The sequence below is a fragment of the Notamacropus eugenii genome, chromosome 4 (genome assembly GCF_028372415.1).
Source record: "Notamacropus eugenii isolate mMacEug1 chromosome 4, mMacEug1.pri_v2, whole genome shotgun sequence".
Taxonomy (NCBI): domain Eukaryota; kingdom Metazoa; phylum Chordata; class Mammalia; order Diprotodontia; family Macropodidae; genus Notamacropus; species Notamacropus eugenii.
Genome location: NC_092875.1, coordinates 403,472,647 through 403,485,900, shown reverse-complemented (window position 1 = coordinate 403,485,900; position 13,254 = coordinate 403,472,647). Strand labels below are relative to the sequence as shown.

Genomic DNA, 13,254 nt, shown 5'->3' with positions numbered 1-13,254 from the left:
CGCACAGGCATGCTTTCTGAACAGAAAAGGCATAAGTTAATTAGCTATTCAGTTCCCACTGTCACTTTCTGGTAAGAGGTGTCAGCTACCTGCCTTCCTTCCCCAGGTAAGGATTACTCATTTCCTCTGACAACTTCAAATGTTCTTCTAAACTTTGGATGACATAATCCGTTGCCACAGCAACTTGTCCTATTGTGTCAGATTGTCCACAAGTCAAAGATACTTGGTTCCAACTTGATTTTGCCCAGACCTGAAAAGACTTACACCCAAGTCCTCCTAGACTCCTGAGTTCAGGAAATTCCTCTGTGTTTGGCAGCTAGCACTCTATAAATAAAAGTGTGAAGACTCTCACCCCTTTTCCATCAGGACTCAGCTGCAGTCCAAGAGATAACAGCATCTTGCTGAGGAGGGAAAATGCTTTCTTCCACCCCAGAAATAGTTAGAATTTGCTAATATATCACTTGAGTCATGGTATATTACTATATTTTCAACCTTAATTTTCAATAGGATTCAGAATCAGTCCTTAGAGATCTTAGGATAGATAATTTAGCCCACCCTGCTGCTCCCCATTTATAGATGAGGAAACCGAGGTCTGCAGAGGTAAAATGACTTTCTCTAGGTCATACTGTGCCAGAAGTAGAATTCAAACTCAGATTCTCTTACTTAACATCTATTTTTATCAACTCTAACATAACTTCCTGAGTAGTCACATAAGAAAAAAACTTTTTTTCATAAGAATTAGTGTCAGTTGCAGGAGCTCACTAAACATGTCAATAGTTAGAGTGCTGGGCCAGGAGTCAGGAAGATCTGAGTTCAAATTTGACCTTAGACACTAACTGTGGACCTCTGGGCAAGTCACTTTTTATCTGGTGCCTGGCACAGAGTAGGTGCTTAATAAATGCTTATTCCCCTTTGATATTACACTGTTTGGACTGATCAATCAAAGTTGCCTATTTTGAATTTCAAACTAAAAAATTGGTTACATCACTCTTGGAGTGACTCGGTTTCATCTATGCTATTTTCCTGCCATTAGAAAGATGTATACTTTGAAGTTTTGTTTTGTCTGTTTTCTTCCACTAGAGGCTAATGGTTACACTAAAACCATCCATAATCTTCCACCCCCTCTTCTGTTTTTCCTCCCCCACTCCCATCTTCAATAATCAATTTGTTAATTGATCTTGATTATGGATTCATAGCCTTTTTCAAAAACTCTTTTTCAAAATGCAGATTTAAAACTTTCAAGAGGTAAAGTGCATTAGTAATCATACTTGCAAAATTATACTTGGCTTGTGAGTTTTTGTCTGTCAGCTACTGCCTGACCCATCCAGGAATTGAAATCTTGCCCCATTACCTCACTCTTCTATCCCACTGAAATTAATAGACCAGATAAAAATTACATAGTACTTTTGATCCCACAAAATAAATTCAAGATCGACTTTTGAAATTTTCAAAAATCATGCTTTCCACCAGATAGTACTGCTGGGTTCTGTTGCATGAATACCATGAATGCAAACAAGGAGAATGTCCCATAGGAGCTCAGTGCCTTTCCATTCTTGTACACACACACACACACACACACACGTACACACACACAAATTTTCCATGCTCCCCCATGGTCTCAAGTGGTAAGTCAACAGGGCAAACAGGAAATTGAGTGGCACAAGAGAGGGGAATAGGCTTGTATTTTGCCCTATACTGCTTCCTCAGAATGGGGCCCCAGATCAGAGCTCTTGCAAGACTGCTTAGAAGTTATCTCAGAGAAAGGGAGGGAGGCGCCCAGAGGCAGGCAATGTTTCTTGGTTGACTGATGAGAAGAGAGAGGAAATAGGAAGAGAACAGGAGGGGGCATCCTGATGGGAAACAAGCAAGGACAAGTGGGGGAGGGGAAGATTGAGCCACAACTTTTCTTTTTTTAAGGGAAAGACCTTTGATAATAAACAATTATCCATCATGTGCGCAAAGGAAACTGAAGTCAGATGTCAAAGTATTTAGTCAAAACAATGTAACTGCCCTAGACAGCTACTCTCCTATTCTGCCCTTTCCAACCTTGATGTTGAGGTATATGAACATCTGCATGCAATTACCTCTTGCTTTGATGACTGTTCTTGATTCTTTGAGGACTTCTCTGGCAAAGGTTGTGTTGAAGAAGAAAGCCCCCTTTCTTTCTCTCCCCTCTGTCCCCACCTCCTTTCCAGCCCTCCTTCCCTCAGACCAAGAATACAAGAACCTCCTCCATCTCTGGGCCATAGCTTCTCAGGTTCCATCCTGTATAGGGCAGCCAGATGAATCCTCTTTCCAGCACTTTCATCTCGTCACACTACTCCTACTCAAGAAATTTTCAGTGATTCCCTGTCGCCAACTGGATAAAGTCCAAATTCCTCAGTCTATCACTTACGACAACCTCCAAGATTTTGCCCTTTCAAACTTTGTCTCCCACTCCTTCCCTACTCGGCCCTTTCCCCACTCTTGTCAGGAAAATATACCTCTGTCTCTCTGTAATGCTTTCCACGTTCTTCATTTTTCTCCACCTGCTAAAATTCAGTGAGTTAGATCCCCACCTCCTCTGTGAAATCTTTCTTAAAAAACACATCTTGATTGTCTATGCCTTTTTTAAAGAAACATTAACTTCCAAACTGAAGTGCTTGCATTTCTTCTACTGGTAATAGGGAGCCACTAAAGGTTCTTGAGCAGGAGAGTAACATGGTCATTATTTAAATACAGAGGGGATAAGAGCCTACTGTATCTCCTGAAGTGTTTTAGTACCTTCTTAAATCTTATGGAATCTTCAAAAACAAGTTGCATGTCCAATGATTTGCCTCAGAAGTGATAGGAATTGAAAGGGAAAATGAAAAGGGGGACATGTGTTTATTCCCAACCTCAGAAAGACTCAGCAGGAGGTATTGATCATGGTAGGATAAAGGTAGCTCCCATGTGGCACCTTGATACAGCAGCTAATCACCATAATTAAACTGGAGAACTAAAAATTTTAAAGCTATATATATATATATATATATATACTTCTACCAGTCAAGGTAGAGCTGTAAGGGTAATTAGAAATGGAGCTGAGAATTTGCTGACTGGCCCCAGAGTGTATTAGTCTAGACCAGGGGCGGAGAACCTATGGCCTTGGGGGCACATGTGGCCTTCTAAATCCTTGTTGTGGCCTTTTGACTGAATCCAACTTTTACAGAACAAATCCTTTTATTAAGGGGATTTGTTCTGTGAAATTTGGATTCAGCTTGGAATTGGATTCAACTCTAGACTAACTCATAAATAGCAATTACATTCTCTCGAAGCGTTAGACTAGGTAGGAAATGCAATATGGCAAAGTTTTCAGAGAACAACAGCACAGGAGAGAAGTACCAGACTTTGAAGGTGGGTCATAGCTTTATATGTTTGGTTTATTATATAGCAGAGTTTATCACTTTATCTGTTTGGTTTATTTTGATTTACTAACCTGAAACTGAAACTTTTTTGCTCATCACTCTGCTTAATCCCAAATTTCTTGAGTTCTACTGTTAATCTCTCTCTCTCTCCTCTCTCTCTCTCTCTCTCTCTCTCCTCTCTCTCTCTCTCTCTCTCTCTCTCTCTCTCTCTCTCTCTCTCTCTCTCTCTCTCTCTCTCTCTCTCTCTCTCTCTCTCATTTGTTTTAACTATAATCCCTTTCCCAACTCAGTCAAGAGTGTGGGGGCTAATCCTCTCTGTTCTCCTACCTCAAGCTTTCATTATCCCCTTCTTTAATTCCAATAACCTTAAATAGTAATGTTGTTTTCCAAGAAATAATACTTTCATTTGGATCTTTCTTACCTCCTTCCCCTTTCTAGGTTACTTTAGAATGTCTTCCTAGGAATGCTAACTCTGGATGGAAAATAGAGGCCTAGACATAGATCCTAAGGAGATTGCAGGTGGAGGGAAAGAACCCTTTTGTACAAGAATATCTACACCAACTTTTCATAGCAGCAACAAACTGGGCGGCGGGAGGGGGGATAGTGCCCTTCAATTTGGGAATGGCTGAATAAATTGTAGTATATGTATGTTATGCTGTTGTGCCATAAAAATGACAAATATGGCAGATCTGGGGAGATAATAGAAGATATGTATGAACTGATGCAGGATGACAAGCGCAGAATTAGAGGTATTTATGTGATGACAATAACAAAAAGGAAAACTGAAAAATCTCAGAACTTTGATCAAAACAGCAAACAGTAGTAACTTCAAAACACTAATGATAAGACATTTTTCAATTCCTAGAAGAATTAATGTATGTGGGATAAAAATGAAACATATATATTCTCACACCTTGGTAATATGTTGATGTGTTTTGCTAGCTATGTATATTTATTACTAAGGAATACATCTTTTCAGGGTAGTTGCTGTGGTTAATGGGTAATAACAATAATATACAAAAAGGAGCATTATTATAGTTATTATTTATAAACATATATATACACATGTTCATCTATCTATCAAAGTGAAATCATAACGTTATTTTCATTTGAATTTCTCTTATTATTAGCAATTTGATCATTCTTCCATCTGGTTGTGAGATATTACATGTGTGTGTGCTCACACACATTCATGTATACATATGCATGTATAAACTCTGAGTACTTCCCTTTGTGACAGTTCATTTAGATACTTCCATGCTTCTCTGTATTTATTATGTTTGTCATTTCTTACACCACAGCAATTTTCTATTACATTCAAGTGCCATAATTCATTTAGCCATTTCCTAATTTGTGAGTATTTGCAGTAATTTCAATTCTTTGCTACCACAGAGAGCTATGGCCATTTTGGTGTATATGAAAACTTTCCTCTTAGTGACATTCTTGGGGTATGAGCCTACTAGTAGAATCTCTGGGTATAGACTTTTCAGTCACTTTATTTGCATAATTTCAAATTGCTTTCCAAAATGGTTGTAATAATTTGCAGCTCCACCAACAATGCACTAATGTGCTTGTCTTCCCATGTCTCCTCCAACATTGACTACTCCCATCTCTGATCTTCTTTGCCAGTTTCCTGGATAAAAAGTAAAGTCTCAAGATTATTTTTGTTTTAATTTCTCTTGTTATTAGTGATTCTGAGCATTCTTCCATACAATTATTAATAGGTTGCAGTTCTTTTGAGAATTATTTGCTCCTATTCTTTGCCCATATATCTACTGGGAATAGCCTTGTTGTATATGTTTTAGTTGTCTGTATATTTTCAGTATATATAGAAGGTGTAGGGTGTGTTCAAGGAGGAGAAGTAGTTTTGATGTGATGGCTGCCAAGCTCTTTTCGGGGCTCTTTTCACCTTTGGTATCTACCTGTTCCATTCAACTCTCACCTGTGGCTCCAAGAAGCTGCAGCATGCACAGACCACACCCGGTAAACCATTTTGGCAGATGGGCCCAACCAAGTTAAAGGTAACCAAGTGTTCTCAAACCCACTGGGGAGTTAGGGGGGTGTCTACCCCAAGTATGTGAAGACTTCCCCTGGTAGATGACCAGATGAGAACAATTTGTTCCAATGACCATGAAGGCAGCTGAAGCAAGCAATGTGGAGCGCTTAGAGCTTGGTTAGACATCGCAGACAGCAAGGTCATCCACTGCATACTGAGTCATCGCTGGCCATCTTGACTCTGTCCTGCCACTGGACTATGATGACTCTGGAGGAGAGAGTGAGGCTGACGACTTCGTGCAACTCTGCCTCACTGAAATCCAATCTATGCATGAATCAAAAGGCATCACCCATACCATTTTACTATAATACCTCAAAGTCCTGTGGTGACAGACAAGTGATGAAGCAGCAGGTGCAGATGCACTGGGAGCTATAGTCACCCTGCACACAGGCGGCCCAGATCATAGGGCCATTTCTTGCTGGAAGCAGCAGTGAGACTTGGCAGCTCTATGGGTGTCTGAGCAGCCTTTTCAGAATCGCACTGCTCATCTTCTGGTGTGATGAAGGGGGCTAGAAAAGGTGCCCTAAACTTTGGTTGGTCTGCTTACCCAACCCTGGCCTAATTAGTACAGCAGGTGGGGAATCCCACTGTGGTTGAAATACAAAAAAAATACAAAAACATCTGCAAAGATGATTCCACTCACCATCGGCACATGCTGAAGTTGGAGGTGGATACACATTTTTCTGAAGTGGTCACAGTGAAGGGGAGTGTTGTGAAACTTGCTTAGGTTTTGCAGTCAAAACTAATCTAGTCAGCAAGCTGGTATACCTTCCAAAAGGAGTGAATGACAGGCTCATGACAATGAGATTGCCACTTACAGGAAAATGCCATGCCACCATCGTCAGTGCCTATACTCCCACCATGACACACCTTGATGAGGTCAAAGAAAAATTTTATGAAGACCTAGCGACCCTTATCGTCAATGTGCCAAAAGAGGACAAGCTTATAATTCTGGGTGACTTTAATTCTAGAGTAGGCTCTGACTACCAGATGTTGCAGGTAGTCCTAGGGAGGAATGGAGTTGGAAACAGCAACATCAATGGTCATTTATTGCTAAAGACTTGTGCATCACATCACCAACACTGTTTTCCATTTACCTAAACACAATAAAGATTCATGGATGCACCCTTGCAGCAAACATTGGCATCTAATAGATTATGTAATTGTAAGAAGAGACAGACAAGATGTGAGAGTGACAAAGACAATGTGTGGTGCAGAGTGCTGGACTGATCATAGACTTATCCTTTCCAAGCCAAATATTCGCTTTCATCAAAAGTGCTGCCCCCAAGGCAAAATGACTACAGAAGAATTAATGTCAACAAATTAGAGCTCTTCTCTGAGTGTGAACAGTTTGTTGCTAACTTGGAGGGAAAGTTGAGCCAACACAGAGTTGGCAACAGTGGAGCAGAAAAGAGTGGGCAGCTTTCAGAGATTTGGTGTACAGCATTGCATTTCCTCACCTGGGTCAGAAAACTCGCAAACACCAAGATTGGTTTAATGAAAATGAAGCTGCTAAATGAAAAATGAGAACTCCACAGGATTTGCCATCAGGATAGTTCATCCACCAAAGCAAAGGACAAGCAAAGCTTAGAGAGATGCAGGATTCCTGGCTCAGTAAGAAGGCAGATGAAATTCAGTTTTATGCTGATGGTAACAATCCAAAGAACTTTTATGATTCCCTGAAAGCTAGTTATGGACTAAAAATCTATGGTGAATCACAGCTACTCAGCACTGATGGAGCTACATAAGGACTTGATCCTAGAGAGATGGGCTGAACATTTCCATAGTGTTCTCAACATACCATCATCAACCAATGGTGAGGCCATTGACCCTTTACCTCAGGTTGAAGTCAATACCTCCTTAGCTAAACTTCCAACTGAAGAAGAGGTTTTGAGAGCCATTAGGCTCCTTTCATGTGGCAAAGCACCTAGTGCTGATTCTATTCCAGCTGAGATTTACAAGGTAGGGGGAACATTGCTCACACAAAAGTTGACTGAAATTTTCCAGATTATATGGCAAGAGGAGATTGTCCTCCAGGAGTTCGAGGATGTCTCCATTGTCCATCTCTATAAAGGTAAAGGGAATAGATAGTCCTGCAACAATCACCAGGGTGGGGGGGTCGTCTCTCTCTTAGTCATTACTGGCAAAATTCTTGCTACAGTCCTCCTTAATAGGCTGAACCTTCATCGGGAAGATGGTGGGATATCTGAGAGCCCATGTGGCTTCAGAAAGGGCAGAGGAACAGTTGATATGGTGTTTGTTACCCAACAACTCTAGGAGAAAAGCCAGGAGTAGAGTCAAGGTCTGTACACAATGTTTGTAGATCTGACCAAGGCTTTTGACACTGTTAGTCATGAGGGCTTTTGGAAAATTGTGTCAAAATTTGGCTGGCTGGAGAAGTTCATCAGCATTGTATGTCAATTTCATGATGGCATGTTTGCCCAGGGTCTGGGTAGTGGACAATGCTCTCGTGCCTTCCCAGTCACCCATGGAGTGAAACAGGGTTGTGTGCTTGCTCCCATGCTTTCTTAGCATGATGTTTTCAGTCATGTTGTCAAATGCTTTCAATGAGGATGAACATGGCATCAAGGTCAACTACTGTACTGATGGTAAATTCTTCAATTTGAAAGGCTACAAGTCAAGACCAAAGTAGAGGGAGTGTTTGTGCATGATTTTCTGTTTGCAGATGATTGTGCATTCAATGCAGCCTCTGAAGCTGAGATGAAACAAAGTATGGATCAATTCTCTGCTGCCTGTGCTATTTTTGGCCTAATAATAAACACCAAGAAAACAAAGTGTTTCATCAGCCACCACCATACCATCCATATGTGGAACCATCAGGATATGAACAGGCAATTTTCAGAGGAAGAAATTAAAGATATCTATAATTATATGAAAAAATGCTCTAAATCACTTTTGATTAGAGAGATGCAAATCAAAACAACTCTGAGATACCACATCACACCTATTAGATTTGCAAACATGACAGAACAGGAAAATGATAAATGCTGGAGAGGATGTGGGAGAGTTGGAAGACTAATTCATTGTTGGTGGAGTTGTGAGCTCATCCAACCATTCTGAAGAGCAATTTGGAACTATGCCCAAAGGGCTATAAAAATGTGCATACCCTTTGACCCAGCAATATCTCTTCTAGGACTGTATCCCGAGGAGATCATAAAAATAGGAAAGGGTCCCACATGTACAAAAATATTTATAGCAGCACTCTTTGTAGTTGCCAAAAATTGGAAATCAAGGGGATGCCCATCAATTGGGGAATGGCTGAATAAATTATGGTATATGAATATAATGGAGTACTATTGCACTATAAGAAATGATGAACAGGAAGACTTCAAAGAGGCCTGGAAAGACTTATATGATCTGATGCTGAGGGAAAGGAGCAGAACCAGGAGAACTTTGTGCACAGCAACGACCACAGTGTGCGAGAGTTTTTTCTGGTAGACTTGGAACTTTGTACCAATGGAATAACTTAAAAAAAAAAAAATTCCCAAATGGTCTTCAAGGCAAAATTTCTTCCACATTCAGAGAAAGAACTATGGAATTCATTCGCAGAATGTAGCAGATCATTTGTGTGTGTGTGTGTGTGTGTGTGTGTGTGTGTGTATTATGTTTTGATTTGTTATATGATTTCTTCCATTTATTTTAGTTCGTCTACACAGCATGACTATAGTGAAAACATATTCAATAGGAAAGTATGTGTAGATCCTATATAGAATTGTATGCTGTCTTGGGGAGGGAGGGGAGTGGTAGGGGGTAGGTAGGGGGGAAAAATCTAAGTTTTATGGTAGTGACTGTAGAACATTAAAAATTAAAAATAAAAAAATATAAATAAAATAAAATTTTTAAAAAAATGAAACATTAAAAAAAAAAAACATATGTGGAACCATCAGTTACAACAAATGGAGAAGTTTTGAATGCTGTGGATAAGTTCACTTACCTTGGTAATATGCTTTCCAGGAATGTACATGTTGACAGTGAGGTTGATGTATGCATTGCCAGAGCTAGCTCAGTGTTTGGGAGGCTCCGAAGTAAAGTTTGGAAGAGAAGAGGTATTAGACTATCAGACTGAGGGTCTACAGAGCCATTGTGCTGACCTCCTTGTTGTATGCCTGTGAAGCAGTCTACCAATGCTATGCCAGAAAACTGAATCGCTTCCATTTCAACTGTCTTAGGAAGATTCTGAGGATCACCTGGCAGGATAAGGTACCAGACACTGAAGTCCTTGCTTGAGCTGAACTGTCAAGTATTCAAACTATGCTCTGGAGAGCCCAGCTCCGATGGGCTGACCATATTGTTTGAATGCAAAATGTACACCTGCCAAAAAGACCATTTTATGGAGAACTCACATGGGGCAGGCGATCACATGGTGATCAGAAGAAGCAGTACAATGACACTCTCAAGCTCTCTCTCAAGAACTTTGGATTTGATTGTGCAACATGGGAGATACTGGCACAGGACCACTCAGCATAGTGTGCCCGCATCAGAAATGGTGCTATGTTTTATGAGCAAGGCAGAATTGAGACAGCACAAAGGAAATATAGGATGTGCAAATTTGGAGTAACCACCCCAAATATTCACACAGACTAACTGTGCCCAATCTGTGGTAGAGCATTCCAAGCTCATATTGGTCTGATCAGCCACAGTTGGACACATTGAAACTTCACTTTATCATGGTGACATCATTTTGGTCCTCTTCAAGAACGAAGGACAACAATCAACCAAGCAATATCTTCAGTATCAGATGCTTATATGAGAAATTTGGTATTGTGCTGTTTTTTCCCCATTTGACCACTTCCCTTCTTGTCTTAGAGATATTAATTTTGGCCTGATGTCAGGAAAAAATTCCTAATAATAAGAGCTATAAAAAAGAGGAGTGGCTACTTCAGCAAATAGCAGGTAGATAGAGTGAAGGCTACATGACTAGTGTTATAATGAGATTCATTTCAGGTAGGGGTTAAACTGGATGATAACTGGAGTACCTGCTAACTCTAAAGGTCTATTAATTCTTTGATTCCATTAGCGTATTCTTTTTCTTGTATTGAGCATCTCTATAAGTTTTACCCATTTCTCCTAGTTTTGCACTCCAGAGCCAAGTGGGGCAAGTCTAATCTCTCCTCCACATAATAACCCTTCAAAAAGCCTTGAATGTACTTATCCTGTCCCCTGAAAAGCATAGTGGGGTAGTAAGCAGAGAAATAGCCATGGAGTTAGAAATACCTGATTTTAAAGCTTATCTGGAACATATACTGGGTATGATCCTGACCAAGTCAGTTAACTTCTTAGGATTCTATACAACTCTCTAAGACAGTAAGAAACCAGCATCTCCTGTCACCTTTTCCAGTACTGGCTGCTCATCTTCTCACATCCTGTAACAGATATGACTAGTAGGAGGATTTGGCATCCTCCTTGGTCTCATTGCCGTGTTCAGCTTCTTACTGAGTCACTATCAATCAGGAACCACTTCTCTTTTATTTTGTTTTTAATTTATGGCATAAAGCAAGTATTTCCATAACACAGTACAATAAAAAAGTTGAGTGGATATGAAACTGCAAGTCTACTATGTACAAGTTGCTATTCCTTTCAAATGTACAACAAAATTATCATGTAATTTTCTTTATTCTTCCCTCCCTCCCTCCCCCCTTGCCCTAGAGGTGGTTCTCATTAGGCAAAAATAGGTATAGGTATGTACATGTATATGTATGTATATATATATGTGTGTGTATATACACATACACACATACACATATATGTGCATACATATAAGCATCGTGTAAAATTATTGTATATATACTTCTATTTATTAGTTCTTTTTCTGATTATAGATAACATCTTTCTTCAGATGTCCTTTAGAGTTAATTTGTGTGTTAATAATAGTCAAAATAGCTTATTCTCTCAAAGTCATTCTTAAAACAAAATTGGCGCCACTGTACACAATGTTCTCTTGGTTTGGCTCATTTGCCAGGCTCTCCGGATTTTCCCCACTTCTCTTTTAAAATTCAATCCATCCTGTCCAGATTCTTGTTGCTGACACCTACAAACCTTCAGTTTCCTGTCCAATCTCGCTAATAAACTGAGTATCTGGCTTAAAATTTCCTCTACCCAAGTGCCTGCACCCTTCCAACATCTTGGCCTCACAATTTCCTGGTTTTCTCAATGCACATGATCTCAATCTCCAAACTATTTCAACAATCCATAGAAGCTGTCCTAATTTATATCCTCACACTCTCAATTTGTCCCGAGTTCAAGAATCCAAGATAGAAATAACACCGGTAAGTCTATAAGATTCTTGAGGGCAATGACTATATTATTTTCCATAATTTTGTCTTTGGTGGTTAGGAAAGTGTCTTTCACATGCTGTTCCTACTGTTATTCAGTCATTTTTCAGTGATGTCCAACACTTTGTGACTTCATTTAGGGTTTTCTTGGCAAAGATACTGGAGTGGCTTTCCATTTCCTTCTCTAGCTCATTTTATTCATGAGGAAACTGAGGCAAACAGGGTTAAGTGACTTACCCAGGGTCACACAGTTAGTAAGTGGCTAAGGCTGGATTTGAATTCAGAAAAATGAGCCTTCCAGACTTCAGGCCTGGGACTCTATCCTTTATGCTCCCTAGCTGCGCCTTTCACATACAAGATACCGAATGAATGTTCATTAAGTTAAATTAGATTAAAGTAAGATATGGTGACAGACAAATCATCATGCTTGTATGATGGTGACCAAAGAAAGGGAGACTGAAAATACTTTCTCTTATGTTCAAGGGAGTGACCCATTGTGATTTTAAAGAGCTGGTTGTGAATCATATATCCTGTTGCTCAGAGCAGAGGTGGTGGACTATCAATGCAGAATAAGCATGCATTTTAAGATATAGCCCATGTGTTGATTTCTCTTTGAGCCTGATTTGGGTCATTTATTCCAAAGACTTCTATTGAAGTAACAATGATATAAAATGAAAAAAAAATTTTTTTTAAATTGTTTTAAAAAGAAAAGGAAAAAAATTGCTACTTAACAGGTAGGTTCTTGAGACTTTCAAACATATGGATTCCCATGAAAGCTAACTTGGAAAAGCTACTTGGGGATGTGAATATGTGTGTGGGGGAGAAAGACTTGGTTTGATTCTGTTAAAATATGAAGTTAGCTTCGTATCAAGAGGTTTCACTGGCTTTTAGACAAGAGTTTTCTCCAGTGGGATGATGGAATGTAACAGCAAAAAGTTCATAAATTGCTCCAGACATCCTGAAACCATTTATATTTTCCCAGAGGTTGTGATAATTAATCCATCTGTAGACATGGACAAGTTGTTTTACTCCCAGGTGACATCATAGTATCAAGAAACAGACATGGAATCATAGTGTTGGAAGAGATTTCAAACACTCATCTGGTCCAGTCCCCTGCTATCAGTTAGGTCAATGTCTAAGTCACTCAGGTGATAACATTTTCTGATCAATGTAGTGCTGAATTTTGAGAACTTGCATCTTGCCAAATATGCTAAATTAATTTGCCTTTTTGAATTCTGAGTTTTCCTTAGTTCAGTTCCCAAACATCACATAATATGTTTTCTGTACTCCACCATGTTTCACTTATTCTCCATTTTCCTAACACATACTTTAGCAAAATAAACATGCAAATTACATAGATGGATCACATATTTTTTATTATTCCCCATTCCTTCTCCCAAAGTCTACTCCATATTTTGCCTTAATTCACTTTATGGCTTATAATCAAAATGAGTAAGGGTGCTAATATAATTAGTAGGAAACCAGAGTTGAATTCCATTAATTCCTATATACAAGCATA

At 39.5% G+C, this 13,254-nt stretch overlaps 1 long non-coding RNA gene across 1 annotated transcript in view; it reads left to right on the top strand.

Moving 5' to 3' along the window:
- The first annotated feature begins 261 nt into the window (after window positions 1-261).
- Window positions 262-13,254, top strand: part of LOC140501713 (uncharacterized) — a 41,117-nt gene continuing 28,124 nt past the window's right edge. The window contains exon 1 of the long non-coding RNA XR_011966330.1: window positions 262-438. This is a non-coding gene — a long non-coding RNA (uncharacterized lncRNA). The remainder of the gene's footprint in view (window positions 439-13,254) is intronic.